Source organism: Dermacentor andersoni, chromosome 7 (assembly GCF_023375885.2).
Source record: "Dermacentor andersoni chromosome 7, qqDerAnde1_hic_scaffold, whole genome shotgun sequence".
NCBI lineage: Eukaryota > Metazoa > Arthropoda > Arachnida > Ixodida > Ixodidae > Dermacentor > Dermacentor andersoni.
The window spans coordinates 65605213-65625775 of record NC_092820.1 but is presented as its reverse complement, the minus strand read 5'-3'; positions in this window follow the sequence as shown (position 1 = coordinate 65625775).

Sequence of the window (20563 nt, the reverse complement as noted above, 5' to 3'; positions counted from 1 at the left end):
CGCCAAACATTCGTTTTCTTTACTTTTCTTTGAGAGTGTCCCCATGACGCTATTCTAGGCCTTGATTTCCTATCCACTAACTCTACCCTTATCAACTGCTCCTCCAGACTTCTTAAGCTTGGTTTACCTTGTCCGAGCCCTCCTCAAGAAGTTCCCAGCAGAGTGTGCAGCGCCTAGAACATTCGATACACCCCACAAGCCGTAACCTACATCCTGTTTTTACAGCTCCACTGTGCCTCATGGTGACTGCGTTGTGTTTCCTCTCGCGGCTCTCTCCTTGCCCATCACGTGGCTCTTCTGCTCGCCGTTGTCAATATCCCCCAAAACTTAGCAGCATTCGTCTCGCCGACTGCGGCTTGGCGACCACGTCCTTCCGCAAGGGATCCCCTTAGGTAAGCTATCCTCCTCTCAAGTTTGCCCATTTTCAGCCTTGACTGCTGCTATTACGTCGTCTGCCACCGACTCCCCCTTCATTGCGGACTGGCTTACCTCAGATAACAAACATGATTTCTCCGGAATTTCCCCCTCACCACGCCGAGCAGTTATGCGGCTTGCTTTCCTAGTTCAGCGACATTTTTTACCTGGGTTGCCCTTTAGGCCAGATTTCTCTCGCCACACATCGTAATGACACCGGTGACGCACACCCTATTCAACGGCAGCCATACTGTGTGTCCTTGCAGGAACGACAAGTCATTCAAACGGAAGTCGAGAAAATGCTCTCTAGAGGAATCGTTGAAACAACGTCCAGTCCTTCGGCGTGCCCAGTCGTTACCTAGGACGCTACCTAGCGCCTCTACGCGGAATACCGGCACCTCAACAAGATCAGCAAGAAAGACTTTTATCCTCTAGTACGCTCTGATGACGCCCTCGACTGCCTCCACGTTGCGAAGGACTTTCCTTCCATCGACCTTCGTTCCGGCTACTGGGAGACTACCGTCGACGACATGGCTCGCGAGAAGACCAATTTTATAACACCGGATTGGTTATACCAGTTCAAAGTCATGCCTTTCATGTTATGTAATGCTCCAGTTATTCTGAAACGCATGGTGGACAAACACCTGCATGGTCCTAGGTGGTACATGTGTACCTGTTACTAAGATGACATCATCATTCTGCTCCTACATTTGCCACGCACCTGGAGCGCATCTCGCTCGTTCTTTCTGCCTTCTCAATGGTAGCCTTCAACTTAATTTGTTTAAGTGTCTCATCGGACGCTGCCAAGTTACTGTACTCGGTCATCTTGTCGATTCACCTTGTGTGTGCCCAGACCCGGGCGATATTCGTGCAGCACAGAAGTTTCCCGTGCCAAGATGAACTAAACGTGTCCGGGGCTTCATGTCGCTGACCTCGTACGTCTGCCGCTTCGTGCACACGTTCGCGGAAGCTGCCCGTCCCCTTACTGCTTCCCGAAAGACAGAAGTTTCATTTTCTTGGGTACCTGAACAAGCAGTCCCCTTCTCGAAGCTTATCTCTCTCCTTTGATCTCCACCCTTACCTGTGCACTTCGACCCTTCTGCTCCAAAAGAAAACCGCGCTGATGCCCAATGATCATGAATTTAATGCCATTTTTTTCCAACGACCTCGAGGCCTCGACCACGTCATTGCCTAGACCAACGGTCTGGTTGCCCCAGCTGAGCGGCATTATTCTATTGCTGAATTTTGCCCTTACCTACATGGTCGGCCCAAGCAGTCACCAAAGACCGCGATGCGCTTTGGTCCATTAAAGACCGCAGCCGTCACTTAGGACGCTGGGCGTTACGCCTATAGAAAATCTTGTACACAGTTGCTTACATATCCGGCCGTTTACACCAAGAAACCGACTGCTTGTCCTGCCACCCAGTCGATGTTCCTGATGTTCGCTGACCTGTCTAGCGTACAGCGCCAAGATCCAAGCATACATATTATCATGTTCAAGCTCACATGTGGGTGAAGTGATCCCTTTCTTCGCGTGCTACTACTCAAGGACGAAACTTTATACTGGCGCAGCATGCGTCCTAGTGTATCTGAGCTTCTATTTGTCATTCCGCAGAATTTTCTTACCAAATTTCGGTCCCAGCTACACGCTTTCCCAAACCTAGGTCACCTCGGGATATATCGTACGTACGACTCTGTCCGGCGACGATTCTTCTGGCCTGGTCTGCACCTATCTGTCTACCGCTATTTTACTAGTGCATTAATTCAGCGTCAGAAGAATCCGGCTGCGCTCGCTGCTTGTCGACTCCAACCTCTTGACGCTCCTGCCGAAGTTTTCTATTGTGTTGGTGTAAACCTCCTGAGACCTTTCCTTACACATGCCGCATACAAGTGGATTGACGTAGCAACTGATTATACAACTCGGCTCCTGATCTTCAGATTCCTTGCAACAACGTTTGTTGGAAGGAATCCTTCCTGTTGTACAGCACCATTATTCACCACGAGGCTCCTAGGCAACTTCTTACCAACCGGGGTCGTTCCTTGCTCTCTGCAGTTGTGGACGACTTGCTCCGCTCCTGTTCTACCAAACAAAAACTTAGTACTGCATACTATCTGCAGAAGAATGCCTTAATTGGTCAATACCAGTCATGATATCCATTATTGTTTCTGACGACCATCGTAACTGGGATACTCCTCTCTCTTTTGTTACATTCGCGTACAGTTCATCACACCACGACAAAGCAGGTTACTCGAAACTTTATTTGTTGTACGGCCGAAATCCAATATTTCCTTTTGAGACAATACTGTCTGCCCCCTAAGAGTCCTTGTCTGAGTGTACCCGCGGTGTCGTTGCCCGAGCCAAAGAAACATGCCAAGTTCTTTTCTGCCTAAGAGGCACCGGAACAGCGCTTCGACGCCCGGCAGGACTAGGTTATGCTGCTCTGCACAACGCTGAGGGAGATCAGCACCAGCTTGGGACTGAAAGAGGCAACGCTTCAGTGGCTAGCCTGCTGTAGACTCTTTGTAATTACTGTAACAATAATGTTACGGAAGGATGAACGAAGAAGACCGCAAGACGCTGGCTGCTGGGGGTTGTGGGCGGTCAGCCATCTTGTCTATGCTTAGTCATCTTGTATATGTATTGTAAATACAATACAAGATGAATCAATGGAATCAATGTCGTTGCCGCCTCCAAGGTCACCGTCGCCACCTACGTCCCTGTCGACTTCGGTTGTGGTTGTGCAACCCAAGGATCCTGGAACTTTCTGCGGGACCAATCGCGCCGATGTTGAAGAGTGGGTGGCTATGTACGAACGCGTGAGTGGAATCAACAGACGGGACCATACGCTTAGGCTAGCCAATCTATTGTTCTACCTGCGAAACATGGCAAAGGTGTGGTACGAAAACTACGAGGAGGAGCTCACCAGCTGGGACCAACGCAAAGAGAGAAGATAACAGAGTTGTTTGACACACCAGCAGGCCGTAAAACTGCCGCAAAACAGGAACTGGCCTCCCGGGCCTAATCCTCCACGGAGTCATATGTCTCGTACATCAAGGACGTGCTGGCGCATTGTCGTAAAGCCGATCACGACATGACAGAAGCTTAAAAGTTGGGCACGTGCTTAAGGGGATTGCTGACGACGCCTTTAATTTGCTCATGTGCAAAAGCTGTTCTACAGTTGATGCCATCATTAGAGTGCCGAGAGTTCGAGCAGGCAAAAAGCCGACGCGTCTTGCAACAATGCGGATGACTTCCCAATACTGCCGCAACGTCGACGTGTGAAGATCAACCCGCACAGCAGCATGCGTCGCCATCAGAGGAGGTGGTGCGAATCGTTCGACGTGATCTGGATGCTATGGTGCCGCCAGATTTTTATTCGCGTAGACCTGATGCTACCACATTTTCGGTTCCCCTCGTACAAGTCATCGTTCGCCAGGAACTTGAAAACATTGGATTATATTCTGTCTGTGCTCTCACCAATCCCAGAGCTAACGAACGCTCTTCTCCTATTTTAGCTCCACCCCGACGCTTATCACAGCGTTATCGCAACCGAACTGAGTGGAGAACTGCGGACGACCAGCATATATGTTTCACCTGTCGCCGCATTGGTCATGTCGTCCGATACCGTTGCAACTCGTGGCCCTCATCACCTCGCACGCCGTCCAACCAGAGCCTTTCTGATGGAAATACCCACAATGTTTCGCCCACCGCTGAGTCTAACAGGGCGAACACCTCTGCTAGGAACACGGGGTACAGCCGCTCACCATCGCCGCGCGGACACGAGTCTCTTTCACCGCAAACACGTCGATCATCTTCCCGTTCACCGCAGCCACGTCGTCTATCGTTCCCAGTGGTGTTTGGCCGCACCCTTGCGGAAAACAATAAAACGCAGCCTTCGGAGCATTGCCTGCATTGCCTACTACCGCAGCAAATCCTCTGGATGTGCCCACCACGAGAAGTGATATAGACGTTAAAATAGACGGCGTACCTGTCCAAGCGCTCGTCGACACTGGAGCCCATGTTTCTGTTTTTTAGCCTTCGTAGACGCTTAAAGAAGGCCCTCAAAGTAGCAGCTGCCCGAGTGCTTTGTATGGCCGATGGCGCCGTGCTGGTTGTTCTTGGAATGTGTACTGCGCGTTTAATTATAGCCGGCCACCCTACTTCAGTAATCTTTGCTGTGATCGACAACTGCCCTCACGACGTCATCCTTAATTTTTCTCCACTCATTCTGCCCTCATTGACTGCGCGACCGGCGTTCTTCAGTTGGAACTGCCTCAACTCGCCGATGCCCCGAGCACCGCCTCACCGCACTTGTGCTCGCTTCACGATGTGCGTCTGTCACCCGAGGCAGTTACTTACGTCACTTTGACCGCGCAGCCACAGATTCCTAACGGTGAATATGTGCTTAGTTCCATAATCGGCGTACTTTTTCACCGGAACGTTGCTGTTCCTCATACGTTGGTCACGGCTACAAACAGCGACACGTCGTTCTACCACTTGTGAATTTCAGCCTGCGCCCTTAAGTGATTCTGTCCGGCATGTTCTTGGTCAGCGTTTCTAGTCGTTCCGAATTTCACTTTGAGAGTCTGAATGCCGAGATTGGCATATTAGCGCCAATCGCAGCTCACAGCTCTGGTTTCTAAGCAGATGACTTCGCGAAAATGATTGCACCTGACCTCACCTCTGCACAGGCCAAAGCCATGCGTCACGTGCTTGAATCGTACAGTGACATGTTTGGTCTCGGCGACAGACCTTTAGGCCAAACATGTGTCGTTCACCACCGCATAAGCTCTGCAGACACGAATCTTATTCGTCGGCGTCCCTATCGGGTATCGCATGCTGAACGTCGAGTCATCCATTCAGGAGTGGACAAAATGCTCCGCAAAGGGGCCATCGAGCCATCAGCCAGCCCTCGGGCTTCGCCTCTAGTCTTTGGGAAAGGAAAGACCGTGCCTGGCGTTTTTGCGTCGATTATCGCCACTTAAACCTGACACAAGTCCACACTGACACAAGCGGCCACGGCATCGGCGCTGTTCTCTCCCAACAGCAGAATGGTACCAAGTGCGTGATAGCTTACGCCAGCCGCCTGCCGTCCCCTGCCGAGAGAAATTACTGCATGACCAAGCGGGAGTGCTCGGCTTTAGTTTGGGCTGCCGCCAAGTTTCGGTCATATTTGTACGGCCGCACGCTTTCGGTAGTTACAGACCCCCACGCCCTCTGCTGGCTGTTTTCCCTCCGGGACTCCACAGGACGGCTTGGGCGCTGGGCTTTGCGGCTCCAGGAATATTCATTTCTTGTCAGCTATAAGTCTGGTCGTCTGGACAAGGACGCTGACTGCCTCTCGTGTCACCCCGTGAATCCCCCTGATCCTGTTGCGCATGATCCCGTGACCTGCGTGATGGCTTTGACTGACATGACCGACACGCGCACTGAACAATAACGCGACGTATCCTTACAGGCCATCATCGCTGGAGTGCAATCTGGCAGCACCGACCGCACGTGCCGCATGTTCGCGCTGCATGGCGGCATCCTCTACCGCCGCAATATCAACCCTGACAGCGCCGAGTTGCTCCATGTCCTTGCTCGTCATCTGCGATCCGTCGTTCTCGAACCACTTCACGATGCAACGACGGCGGGACACCTTAGGGTTTTGCGTATATACGACGGTGTACGACGCCGGTCCTTCTGGCCGGGTCTCTATCGCTCTGTGCGTCGTTATGTCGCAACTTGCGAATTGTGTCAGCGGCGGCGGAAACCTCCGCTGCCACCTGTCAGACGACTCCATCCAAGTGAAGTTCCCTCTCAACCGGTCTGTCGTATAGACATTGACCTGCTTGGCCCTTTTCCGAGGACGACTAGGGGGAATAAGTGGATCGCCGTCGCTACTGATTACGCGACACGCTACGCGATGACAAAGGCGTTGTCAACTAATCGCACAACAGACGTCGCCAAATTTCTCCTTCACGACGTCATTCTCCCGCACGGTTCACCTCGACAGTTACTTACAGAACGCGGCCGTTCGTTCTTGTCTCGAGTTGTGGACGGCCTCCTCCGCTCTTGTGTCACTGAGCACAAGCTGTCCACCGCCTACCACGCAGAAACGAAGGGTCTTACGGAACGTCTCAACCGAACACTCACAGAGATGCTGTCAACGTACGTTTACAACGATCACCACGACTGGGACGTCACGCTGGCCTACGTGACATTCGTGTATAACTTATGCCGACATGACACCGCAGGATATTCACCCTTTTATCTTTTGTATGGTCTCGACCGCACATTGCCATTTGACGCCATCCTGCCTTCTGTAACCCGAGTTGCCCACTGGGTACGCTCGCGAAGTCATCCATCGCGCTCACACGGCGCGTCAAATCGTCGAATCTCGTTTATTAGCCTCGCAGCATCTGCAGAAAGAGCGTTACGACTGGTGGCATCCCGTTGTTCATTTCGCCCCAGGTGCTTGGGTGCTGCATTGGTCACCATGTGGTCGGCTCGGCCTCTCCCAGAAGCTTCTCTCTCGCTACACAGGGCCTTATGAAGTCCTACGTCAAGATAACGACGTGAATTACGAGATCGCGCCTTTAGAGTTTGATCCATCCTCGCGTCCGCTGCCTGTTGACGTCGTGCACGCTTCGCGGCTGGAGCCATACTTCGCTCGCAGTGTTTCGCCTACCATGTGCTGAGACGGCGCTTCACCACACGGGCGTCCTGTTACCAAAGGACGAACGAAGAGAGGAAGAAGATCGGTGTACGGTGGCTACTGCGGTTTGTTGACGGTCAGCCATCTTGTCTATGCTGACTCATGCTGTATATATATTCTAAATACAGTCTTTATATACTTGTAACATCCCCGTAACAATATTATTCTAAATCGAACTTCAGAGGTAGGTTTAGCTTCTACATGAGAAATGAGGAATCTTTTCTTGTGACAACCACTGCACAAAAATAATGAGTTGTGTTTAAGTTTAATGAAATAACTAAAATGTGATTTCAGCAAACACATTTTCTATTTCGCTTGCACCTTTCTTACATAGCTTCACAAAAATTGCGAAATTTCAAGAAGCAATACTTGAGATGTAGAACTCTGTACCTCAGCAACCAAAACGATATCGCTATTCTGTAAGCTGTCCCTGACATTTCATCTAATACGAACAAAAAATGATATATGATACGTCACCCTGAAATACACCAATAACTTCTGATTATGGCGTTGGCAGACCCATTACAAGCATTGTAACAATGTCATAGAGGTCGTAAATTCATAAGGATAATTTGTCTGGTATACATACACCAACGGACGCAGTTTTTAGAGATGGGATATAAGCTTTTCTTGCTAAGTTACGCATATGTAAATTTCGTGCTGCAACTTTTTTTGATTTACTGACTTCCGACAATCCTTCTCAAAATGGCATGGCCTAAATCAAAATTATTATTGCTGCAATCACTCTGATTTATCATTCTATCTGAAATGCACCAATTCACATTCAACTCGGTTGAGCAGTTTTCTCAAAATAAATCATTTAATGCGTTTTGCATGCATTTGAGCAGCCGACATCAGAGATAGGCCCCAGGTAAAGCTTCCCCTTAATGCATTATGACGGTTCCACAGGATACCCACGAAGAATAACACCGACTGTACGCAAGCCCGCGGCCGCAGTGGTGCTCTAATAGGAAGAACAAGCAAAAAAGAAAAAAAAAACAACGGAGGCTTCGCGGAAGCAGTTATCTCAGCCAGACATCACATCCGTAATGCCGACGACCCGTCTGCTCAGGTGTCTAGCAAAATCATTCATTTATTTCCAGTCAAAAAATTTAGCGGTCGTCTTCGAGATAAGGCTGATACGTAAGCGCGCTCGTTACCAAGTGTCGAGGGGAAGCAAGTCTCATAATACTTTCTGTGTGGTCGCATGGGGTACTTCTTTTTAATGTATTTTCTGTAGTTGTGCGCCACTGCATATGTCATAGCAAGAATTTTAGTTCTTTGAGGCCGATATGCCACATGGTGGCGAAAATAGAAAACTGAACGTATCTACAGAATTCCTGCATATCCGTTCGCGCACGAGGATAATAGCAGGTATGTCATGCCATCGACGTCATTAGTCCTTCGCCATTTCATCTTCACTGCGTTGGCGTCATACTGTCGTCATCCCGACGTGCTCATGGGCGAGCTTGGCAAATGGGTGCCATACCGAACGAGGGCGATATCCGAGTATGTGGCATATAGCCGAAGCAAGGAATATCTGAGAAAATCACTACATGCATTAAATGAACACCGCTTTAAGAATAAGGTATGCCGCTACGCCGCGCCAATGGTGTTCGCATTACCGTACACAGTCATCCTGAGACAAGGTCCGCTGCCATTTTTTATTTACCCGTTCTCTTGCTCCAAGAAACTTGCTTACACACCCAACTTGACCTCTTCTATACTCGCGGACAAGTTTCTGTGGCTATGAAGAGAAAGCTACAGAGGCAAATCGTGCTCGAGTGAGAGCGCTTCTGAAGAAAAAGTCCGTGTTTAATCCAGGTTACTTTATGCTGGGGAAGACGAAATATGTGCCTTATTAGAAACAGTGGAATAAGACTGAAAACGCCACTGAGTCTCAAGGTGCACTTCTATTGCGGCGTTTCCCCTACCGCGTCTTGGCAAAATCAAAACCATCCCACGTGAAAGTTTCGTCGATTCAACGTTTGTTCCGAGCAACCAGAAGCACTGTCATACGCTGACAGACTGCTACTTGGCCCGGTAACAGATGCGCAGCAGCCATCCGACCGTAGCTTTCACTTCATAGCCGCAGAAAGTTCTCCGTGAGTATAGCAGCTTTAGCGTCTCACTGTATCTGGGGAACGGTGGCGCCCGTGGCCCCAAAACAAAGTAGATATCTTCCGTTTGTGAATAGAAAATTATTAGTCCTTTCCATTTCGATGGGACCACGCGCGGTGAAGCGCGATGTCTTTTGTATCAAAGTTTCCAAGGTCAGATAGCTTGGAAACATTCCCTTGAGCCTCTAAAGAAATGTCTCAGTTTTGCTGCGAGGTTGAGGAGTGGTGGCTACAATCCGAAAGCGCTCCCTCGGGTTACTCTGATGATTGATCATCTTCCGAGCGACGACGACGATGTTGAGCTCTTTGGCAGTCTCTTTGAAACTCGGCGATGACAAATATTCACTCAGCCTGCTTTGGTCTAATAATGTTTTATATGCATATTTTTACATTTAGCATGATGCCTATCTTTTTGATTTTTTCACTCTCCACATGGACCTCTGTCTGTTATGGCACAGATAGTACTTATGACTGCAACGACCCCACCCCACCGATCTCTTCTCTTCTTTTAAAGCGAAGATTTCTTTGCCTTTTTCTTCACTTTTCGGGTGCTGGCTGGTGCTGTCTTCCACTTATAGGATTTGGACAACTCGGTATGTGCAACTGGGTGGATGGCGTTTATCCTCTGCTGCCTGCTGGCTGCTCTTTTCCACGTTTGCTTTCATGGGTTTAGCGCCTACAACTACCGGATTTGCCTGAAAGTGAGATAGTTCACCCGCAACAAGTACTAACTGCTGCCTGCTGTCTTGCACCATTCCGTCCCTTATATAGCGCTGAGCAGTACTGGATATAATGCAAAGTGAGACAGATCGAGGTGGCAAAGGATCTATGCATGCGCGGACGTCAGTACCGATGCAACTTTTTGCACGCGCTGCTCCCGTCAAGACACAGTTTTGTCTTCACACCATCGCAGCCCTTCATATGCCGTCCATTCGTCGCCTTCTTTCACAGCTTTCCTATTCATGTTGTCGCTATGCCATGCATGTCGCGCCGTCATAGTCCCTCTAATGTACTCATACTGTTCTCGCCATGCGGTACTCACGCCGTTCTCGTAACACCACTGCCTTCATTTTATCATTGTCATTTGATTGGCGTTACACTCTCTTGGTAACGCCGTTGTTGGCATATCATAGTCGTCATACGATTGTCGTCATCCTATTGCAGTGCCTCCAGCATCTTCATCCGATCGTCGTCATCTTGGCGTCCCAATATGGCCATCGTAAGTCCAATTCCTTTATACTAATATCTATCTATCTATCTATCTATCTATCTATCTATCTATCTATCTATCTATCTATCTATCTATCTATCTATCTATCTATCTATCTATCTATCTATCTATCTATCTATCTATCTATCTATCTATCTATCTATCTATCTACAAAGCCTCTTACGGCGACCCAGTGGCGCAAGTTGACTTCTTGCTGGCGCCACTTGGTATGCGGTCCTAGCTTTGACGCTCTCGTGGTCTATCCATCATCGTCATTTCAGCTCCTCGGTCTCAGTCTCGCCACAAAATCGTCTGCAGGTCGTCCCCCAGTGGCCCAAGTTGTTTAATAGCATGAGCCACTAGGTACGGGCTTGTGGTTCTGATGCAGTCATGTTCGTTGCATGACCGTCATTGCAGCTTACTCCTCTGTTTTTCGTCATGCCATACATTTCACGTTATCATCATCATACAGTCTTCATCCATTCGTTGTCAGACTGCCGTCGTGATGCCATGATGGTGATTCGATCATGGTACTGCAGCCTCTCTTCATGTCTTCATGACGCTATCATCGTTATACAGGCTTCATACTACTGTGGCCGTCAATTCAATGCCCTCAGGCACTTCTCGTCACCCCATTGTCATCACATGGTTGTCATATCATTTTCATCCATTCATCATCACACATTGCATTCATCCTATTGTCCGCACGCCATTTTCATATCATCGTCGTAGTTGTGTCGTTTTCATTCATGTTTTGTCATGCCGTAATCGTTATGCCAACGGAGTCGTTTTATAGCCCTCATTATAACCCTGATAGCAGACTCGCAAACCTTTCGCCATCAAACAGTCGTTGACATACCACTGTGTTCAGAGCGTCATCATCACATGGCCGTTTGCCATAAAAATCAGTAGAAATTATCCAGGTGGTAATGTATTGTGACCACGGTGAAGCACTACAGACAGAACTATAGACGGGTCAAGCGCTTGCACCCGTTTGTCTCGCTATGCCTTTTGCGATAAAACGACTGCCTTCACCGCAGTACTTTTATCATCCTTATTTCAGGAATGGCATTCCATTGTCGCCATGCCGTCATCGTCATGCCGCCTCCAGCAATGCTTCGACATCATTCCTTGCTTGTTATGTTGCAATTGCGCAATCTTTATTGAGTCGTTAGTATGTCACCTTGTTATGCTATCGTAATTATGGGGTCTTTGCCAGGCAGTCGCTATCATGTATACGATAACATACCATCGTGGTCGCATCATAGCCTTCATTCCGGCTTCGTCATCCGGTAATCGTAATTTCGCCATCATCCCGACAACGTCACCTTGTACTGGTCGTGATCGCACTGTCGTCATGTCGTTGTCCTCCCACCGTCATCATTTATGAATCGTCATCTCATTTTCATCATGCCGTCGTCATCATGCCACCTGTATCGTTCCATTGACGCCACTTCTTTCTCGTCCATGCGTCCTAGTCTCTGCACCGGCGTCATCCAGTCACCGACATGAAACCGTTCTCACCAGCGACCTTGGCAAGGGAGTGACATAGCAAAGTGGGAAGATACCGTAGTATGTCGCATATAGCCAAAAGAAGCTGAAGTCTGAGAAGTACTGCTGCAGGTGACAAAAACATCGTTTTACAATACCAATGTTTTGTTATACTGTTGGAATGCTAATCGCGGAAGCATCGACAGTCGTCGTGATATGCGTTTTGCCTTATGTTTTTTTCGCGCAGTACACTACATGACGTAGTATCGCTACACTTGATTGCTGTAGGTGCCATCGTGGAAACTGTATTCAACGGCAACCAGAAGGGTTTTCCTTCGACATGGATTTATTGATTACGCAAGAGTTTACCGTCCATAAAAGCTGCAAGCCGAGCAACGCTGCTACGCAGGAGACCTCACAAAGGCGCACGGGCTGACGAAAAATAATGAATGAGCATTTTGGTGAAATGTTCTCCGAAAAAACATCTGAAATCCGCCAAGGCTAGGGACCGCCAAGAATATAAAGGAAGAGAACAGCCGCATTCTAGGAAAAACTGAAAGATATGTGGCAAGCTGTTATTGTTCACGGTAAAACATTTTGTGGCGACAGCCTAGTGTAATTGATGTGAATGTTTACAAGTGTGCTGAAAAGAGGTCCTCGAGTTCCGGTGCCTCAAGTGCACGTGAAGAGCTATCTCCGCAACGTTGTAGAAAAGTACGCCAGCCTAAGAGAAGAAATTAAGACACAACACAAGGTTTCAAGGACTACGTCTTACAAAGTTCCGCGCTGCTATGTACAAACGCAGTGCTGCTGCGATGTACAATGTTCAGGCATCGCAGTACCGACAGAAAGCTTGTCAGAACTGTTTCTAAAGTCATTCCTTTATGTTTAGGTCATCACTAGATTACTTCGTTGCTCACTGATGTAGAAGTTGATTCCTTGGTCATTCCACGCCAACTGATCCAGACTTAGCATTCGACCACCTTTGATTTCCTAAAATATATAATGGCTTATTGCGTTACTGTGACAAACATTACCCTGCTTGGTTTTGGCGACAAAAAGGTTTTCGCGCTGTGAGCGCCATGTTAAATTTGGAGGCGGTTGCAAAACCTAGTAATGCACGAAATAAACGTTCTAATCAATTACTATGAAACGTTCCCCCTAAATATAAAACACATTGCTTTTTATATATCTGAACTTGAACTGATTTTGTTTGACTTTTGTTTGAATATAAAACACGGAAGAAAGTAGAAAAATTTAGAAATCCGAATTTTTATGAAGTTTGATGCTCTTACAGTAATAATTCCAACTATTTCTCTAGGTTGTCCAGAAGGCGAAGAAGTCGATGAAACTGTTTCAGAAGGGCAGCTCTCTACTGTTTACGTTGAGGTACGGTAGCCACTCTGCTCAAGCTCGGACCAAACACGGCACCTGCATTTGATAGCACTTGTCGCAGCTGCGTGATGAGGAGCGTGGTTGAAGCCGTCTTGGTGCGCATCTCCAGTGGCGGTGCGGCGTATCCTGATCCTCCTGCCTCGCTGCCACTTCATTTTAAAGCGAAACTTTCAATGTCCCACTGATTTGTCTGTGAGCGCCAAAAACGCACTGCAGGAAAGGAAACTTACACATCTCCGTGGAATACTGCAGTTTAAATACGCAGGTGTACCAACAAGAACAATGGGAACAATGGCATGGTCTCGATCAATGGGAAAACGCCACCCTAACCAGAACTGTATATTTCTGCATTGCATTACGCGTGTGACGAAATGCATTCCCAGCCATCCCCTTGGTTAGGCCGTGGGTGCAGCGCACGGCGAAAAAGGCTGCCGTGCGCTAACGTAAGCGCAAGCGTGATCGTGCCCGTAAGGCCGATCCCATGTATCTGCAAAGACATGCAGAAGCCATGCGTATAGGTCGACAATTCGATCATAGCGTGCGCATCAACAAGACGGAAGCAGACGTCGTCGTCGCGGTGAGCCCACTACTATTATAGGGTGTGGTTCACTTATCGTTAAGTGTTTACGTATTGCCGCTTTATCTAGCTTTATATGTACGAAGTAGCCCTATAAGGAGGGTGTCTATATCAGCGAGCACCAAGGGGTCGTCTATTGCATTGAAATTGCAATGAACCAAGGCAGCAATGCGTGTTTGAGGCAGGTTGGTTGGTTCATTTACTGTGTAGTTTCGGAGTTTAAGACTGCAGAAAGTCTCTTGCAGCGCTATGATGGTAGCTATCCCTGCTAATGCGAGGTTTTGTAGGTGGAGCTGCAGCTTGCCTTGCTTAGCTCGGAAGCTCCTACATTTCCACTACCACACTTTCATGCTGTTAGTTCGTGCAGCCATGTTGGGGTGCGGCTGATGGGTCTACTTAAGATGGCCCATGTGGCTTAGAAGCGAGTAACCCGTTAAGCTGGGTTTGCATTTGGGCCGTGGAGGCCTGGTGTGTGCCCTGGCGCGGCTCTAGAGCTGCCAAGCGGCTGGCAATGTTAGCCATCCAGTTGGAGTTATCCTTCCTCAGAGCAGCCATACTTTCTTGAATTGCTTGAACGGCTGAGATTAACAGGACCAGTGTGTCCGTTTCCATAAGGCTTTGAGAATCGTTTTCCGCATGCGCCTTTCTTTTGGGTGGTGGGTTACGTGCAGATGACGAGGTACGTGAAGAGGAGGACGAGGAGAGGGCAGGAACAATGGGTTGCTTCGGTGGAGCCGTTTGCGTTTGCATGCGGTTTGGGTGTCTGAGCGCTTAAGAGGCTGTTCTCTCCTGAGGAGCAGCTGTAGCTGCTGTAGGAGCTCTGCAATTTCGAGACGCTGTTGCCCGAGTTGTGCACTGAGTTTCTCATTTTCGTTAACGACCAAGGGAGGTCCTGACTTCCAGCTCACCTGTTTTATCGTGCGATGGGCCTTGTGTCCACGTAGAGGTGGGAAGGTTGAGGACTTACACCTTTGCCGGCTTCTGCGGGAGGGCGATCTGGATCCAGTTCTGGATCTGGAGCGGGACCGAGACCTGCTGCGTGAGGACCCAGATTGGAGGCCCGTGTTCTTTGTTGATGAATTCTCTGAGGGGCTAGGTGGGTTGGCTAAAGTGCTGGCGCTCGCTTTGTGTTTACCAGCCCGGTCAAGCAGTACTTTGCACTTTTTGAACCTCGTACAGTGGTATCCACCACATAGGATGCACCTGAAGCCACACGTGGGGGTTCGTGACGGCTGGTGTGCCTCCCCGCACCTGCTGCAGCGGTTGGTGATGGCCTGCGGGCAGACGTCTGTCCTGTGGCCCGCTCTTCAGCAGTTGAAGCATGATTCTACCTTGGCCTTGAAGGTGTGGTATGCATAGACGACTCTATATAAATTCAGCTGCTTCGGGACCTCTTTGCCCTTGATAAATATTACAGTTTGGATTTAGTGCAGCCTAGACGGCGCGCATCTGCAATAGTCAACGAGCAGCTGGGATTCATGGCGGCGAGATCTTGAAAAATTTCTTCCTGTGATTGATTATATATTGCGTTGCGCAGGATTCCACTGACGACATCGTCACGCGCGGCGATATAGCCATTTACCGGCGACAGCTTGTCGTCAATTTGAAGTGTCTGAGTTTGTACGTGGCTTTTGGCTTGTTCTTCAGCCGGAGTTCTTTTGGTGAGCGAGTTGTTGTGTGGATTAATTATGAGCCGATTGCTACTGCAAGCGTCGTTGTATTTGATTGTGGTGGTTGCGTGTACACACCAACGGGAGCAAAGCACCACCATTACACTGCCTGAGATCAAGTCGACCGCTTGGGCGAAAAATAATTTTCAGGACCGTTGCCGGGAGTTTCAGATCTGGAGCATGCCCTCTCAGATTCAAAGGTTTTGACTTGCCTTTGTTGGGCGATGCAGGCGTGGCCTGGCCGGCGGGTGGTAAAGTGGAAGGGCCCTGCTTCGGGGCCGAAGTCGAGTAGGTGATGGTGGGGTAGACCATGTTTCATGCGATGATAGCTCGGGACCAACGTTCATCGTTGGCGTACTCTGCGGGCGAGATTTTATCTCCGTCCACGGAGTAAACCATCCTGCAAGGGGTCTCCGTGGAGGCGACAGGAGCGTTGGATGCGTCGGAGACGCTAATTCTGACCGGCGTCCCCGCCGACAAGGGTCCTTAGTGTGCTGCGCCGAACGCGAGGCCAAGTGGTCCGCGCCCCGCTCGGAGCAGGGAAGAGTGCTGGACTTGAAGATCAGGCCGAAATCGGAACAGCTACTCTGACCGATTGCAGCATGATTGATGTCTTTCTGGGTCGAAAATATGCCTTTCCGAGTATAAATTTGTGGAGATGATGTAGAGAGCGTCCAATCGCACCGCCGGCCTCCTGGTGTTCCCCCCAAAACACAGTGTAGGCGTCGCGAAGATCTCGTGCACGCAAACCGTGAGAACAGCTTGCCAAACAGTAGCACCTTACCTCTCGACGCATGTAGCGCTCATAGTCAGGAGGTATGAATTCGCTACAGAATATTGTCCTACACTCCTCCGTCGAGCAAGTTTGGGGGCTGACGAGTCGGTACCACCGTCCCGCGTGGGCTGTTCGACTGGCAATACACAACTTAGCATCGGGTTGTCGTCCAGCTGCTCTGCCTGTTGATAGCGGAGCAATACCTTCAGGTAATGTGTCGCACTCATGCGGTCCTAATAACCGCCGCATGCCGGGTAAGGTACCCGTAGGTTGCTTGACACGCCTGACTAAAGGAACTGGAGGTCATGCAACGCTTCACCCAGAGTACGTACATCTACACTTTACGCGTGAATATTGCTTTATGTATTGTGGAAATCTAGGCGCGTTCCTCGTCCCCCAGCTCGCGCGTTGTGCTGAGCTCTCTCTCCGGGAACTGCCACGGTGATGGCAACATGACGGACCAGGCTAGCCGGAGCTAATATCCTGTGCAAACTGTGCATCTCCCTCCCGAGGTCGATCACTGCGTGAGCAAGTGCAACCGGGGCGCCCCCAGATTGGCGTCTCGAGTGGCGGCCCCCGGGCGCCCCCTTTTACAGGCACCGCGCGCCCCGCTTCTATCAGTACTTGGAGAAGTTGTGATGCAGCGGGGTGCAGCAGCGTTTGACCCGGCCTAAGCGCGGCGGTTTGAGAAAGTCCAACTTGTGCCTGTTTTTCCAAATGCATGCCTGAGCCTGAGGGCCCAGTTGACGGCCTAGAGTTGGGTTGCCGCTCCGACAGGTGCATGAGGCCGCACACGACCGCCGAACGGTTCGATGGCGGAGCGGGGCATCTCACGCACGTCGAAAGTGTCACTCAGCTGCGTATGAGGCAAGCGGTGTCGGAGAGCGCAGCAATGTTGTCAACTGAGCGGGGCCGCTTGCGTTTAACCTTGCCTACCACATTCGCTCAGGACAAGGAGAGGCCTGGAAGTGGTTTTCAACTAACAGCTAGGCCGGGATGCTTTGCTACGGCGCACCAGATACAGAACTGCACTCGAGACAAAGTGGGGCCAGCGAGCGAGCCGGCTCCTACCTTAGAGCAGGAAGTCTACTCTGCAACGAATTAGTCCCAGAAAGGCGTTCCGGACAAAGAGGGGGCAGCGAGCGAGTTTATGCCAGCACCTAAGCAGGGTGGCTCCTATAGGGAATTTGGGGTACTCAACTGCGCTCGGCACGAAAAGGGGCCAGCAAGCGGGAACAGCACGCTGCAGGAGCTAGTAGGCACCTGTTCCGCACGCCTCTCAAACAGCTGAGGAAACCGGAAATTGGCACGCCTACGACTAGGGTACATATCTGAGTGGACGACGTCACGAAATGGCTGTCCAAAGAAGGGATCGCTCCTGGTGGCCGAAAGCAGAGGGTCGCCTAGGTGAACGTACCTCAGGCTATCGATGTCACCCGCCTCGAAGGACATTAAGTACTTAGCCAGAGGATCAAGCGGGAAAAGGGCGGTGAAGGGGCCTGCTCTGACGTAATGCCGAAACCAAGTTGGACGCCAATTATATGGATATGCGCTTGCACAAGGCTCATGCTTCAAGCGATGGTGATGAAAGGGCATGCCGCTCCTCCACTCCGCAACGCACAAAGGCGCTACGGCAGGCTTCATAGACTTTCTGACATGACGCAGAGAAAGCTCAGAGTCAGGTCGCCAACAAGCACAGGTTTATTCCCCAAGATACAGAACGGAGTGACAGTAGTGGCGTTTACAGGCAAGGGCTTACCGCAAGACCGATAGACTATATGTGTCTGCTGTGCTAAGGCTAACAGGGTAGCGGTTCACCAAGCATCAGAACGAGAAGTCGCAGGAGCAAACGTGCCCCGTAAACACCTCGCGGCGGGCCTGTGGCCATCTGCCACGGCGATGAAGCGCTCAGCATAGAATAAAGAACAACTTTAGAAGGGAAACTGTACCTTCCACACGAAAATAAGAAGCGGCAGCGCATGGTACTTAGCGAGGGGCCCGACAGATGGCGCTACTTAAACAGGAAGCGGGAATGTCTTTTTTTTAGTATAATATTCAATATGGCCGCTTTATACCGGTGCCGTACGCTGGGTACGTGCCGTGCTCGCCTCGCTGGCTTTGCGGCATGCCTCAGCTGCCGCGTTTTAATGGCCAGGAGACTAAAGAGCCTCTACTGACGCCCATACAAACAAGCCACTAGTGAGTGAACAGGACGTGCGACTTTATTGGCAGAAGAAAAAGCAGTGCACCTTCTCATACAAGATCAGAAATAAAATTTGCATGTCGAGATGCGCTGAAACCATTAACGCGAGCTCGTAAACTGCTCACTTTCGTCGCCGCACATGGCGATCTGGTAACGAGCGACAATCAGTAGCGCAAGCAAATTGGGCAGTGCACCACCTGTTTTCATTAACAGTCGCCGTAACTTACATTGCGAAGCAATCGGGTGACGCAAGGCATCTGCTGCCGCAACCAACACAGCGACGTGGACTAAACGGCATTTTAGCGTTCCCGCCTTTCCAACCTGCACGTTTCTTTTTGTTCTTTCGGGGGCCGCTAATGTGTAACTCATAGTTGGTGCCCCACATTCTCAATGTGGGCATCACCATTTTGCAGCCACTTTTGCAGGCCTTTGCACGTATGTGGCTATCAACTTTGGACCATGTAATATCGTGTGCTGTCTCCGCTCACGCCACATCACGGCCGATGAAGGCCCACAAGCATAATTTGCCGGCGGCTGCGGCAAGAAATGTCGAATGGGGAGAGCACCAATTACGGTGCATGTAAATTGGGAGTCTTTGTCGCTGTGTGGACTGCAGGAGCAGATGGTTACCTCGGGAGACTGTTGCCCATGCAGCTAACCAGGTCGCCACATCGAAGAAACATAACACGGCGACCATTATCAAATTATACTCTGCATTCAATCACCGCATAAGGTTCAGACAATACACTGTACATTGGCTAAGATGCATATGACAACAGTGGGCATTCACGCACTACAAATTGTATACAGCTTATTCAGCTATCCGACTTCAGGCACAGTGCTTGCCTACGTCGCACATGGTGGTCTAGTAACGAGTGACAACCAGCAGCACAAGCAGATTGGTCAGTGCCCCACCTGTTAACACTGACAGTCACCGTAACTTGTACTGCGAATCAATCGGGTGACGCAGGTACCTGCTGCCATAGCCAACACAGCAACATGAACTACCCGGCATCCTAGTGTTACCTCCTTTCCTACATGCGCGTTTCTTTTTGTTCTTTCGGTGGCCACTAATGTGTTGCTCACACTTGGTGCCCAACCTGCTCTCAATATGGATGTGGTCTGTTTTGTGGGAATCGCCATTTCGCAGCCACTTTTACAGGCCTTTCCACCCATGTGGATATCAACTTCATACACTTCAAACCATGTAATCATGTATGATAGTCTCTGTTCACGCCAAATCATGGCCAAAGAAGGCCACAAGCACGCTTTACCCACGGCTGCAGCAGGAAAGGACAAACAGGGAGCGCTAATCACACTACATGTAAACAGGGAGTTTGTGTCACTGTGTGGACTGCAGGAGTAGGTGCTTTACCTCGAGAGGCCATTGGCCAATACAACTGAACAGGCTGCCACATCCCAGAAATGTAACACGGCAACCATGACCAAGTGGGACAACATTGAAACAAGATTATGCAATCAATCACTTCAGCATACTCTAACATAATGCTCAATCTATACATTGGCACTATGCATTGGCTACGATCTACATGACAACAGTGAGCATACACGCACACGGGTTGCTTGCGGCACATTCAACCGTCCGACTGTAGGCATAGTGCTTGCCTTCGTCGCACACTGCAGTCTGGTAACAAGCAACAACCAGCAGCGCAAGCAGATTGGACAGTGTGTCCCACATGTTTGCACCGACAGTTGGCGTTGAATATGAGCAGCTTGCATTGCGAAGCAATCGGGTGACGCAAGCATCTGCTGCCACAGCCAACAGCGACATGGACTGCCCGGCATTTTAGCGTTACCGCCTTTCCAACCTGCATGTTTCTTTTTGTTCTTTTGCATGCCACTAATGTGTAACTCACACTTGGTGCCCCACATTCTCTATATATGGGCATGGTTGGTTTTGTGAACATCACTATTTTGCAGTCACTTTTGCAGGCCTTTCCACACATGTGGATATCAACTTCATACACTTAGAACCATGTAATTATG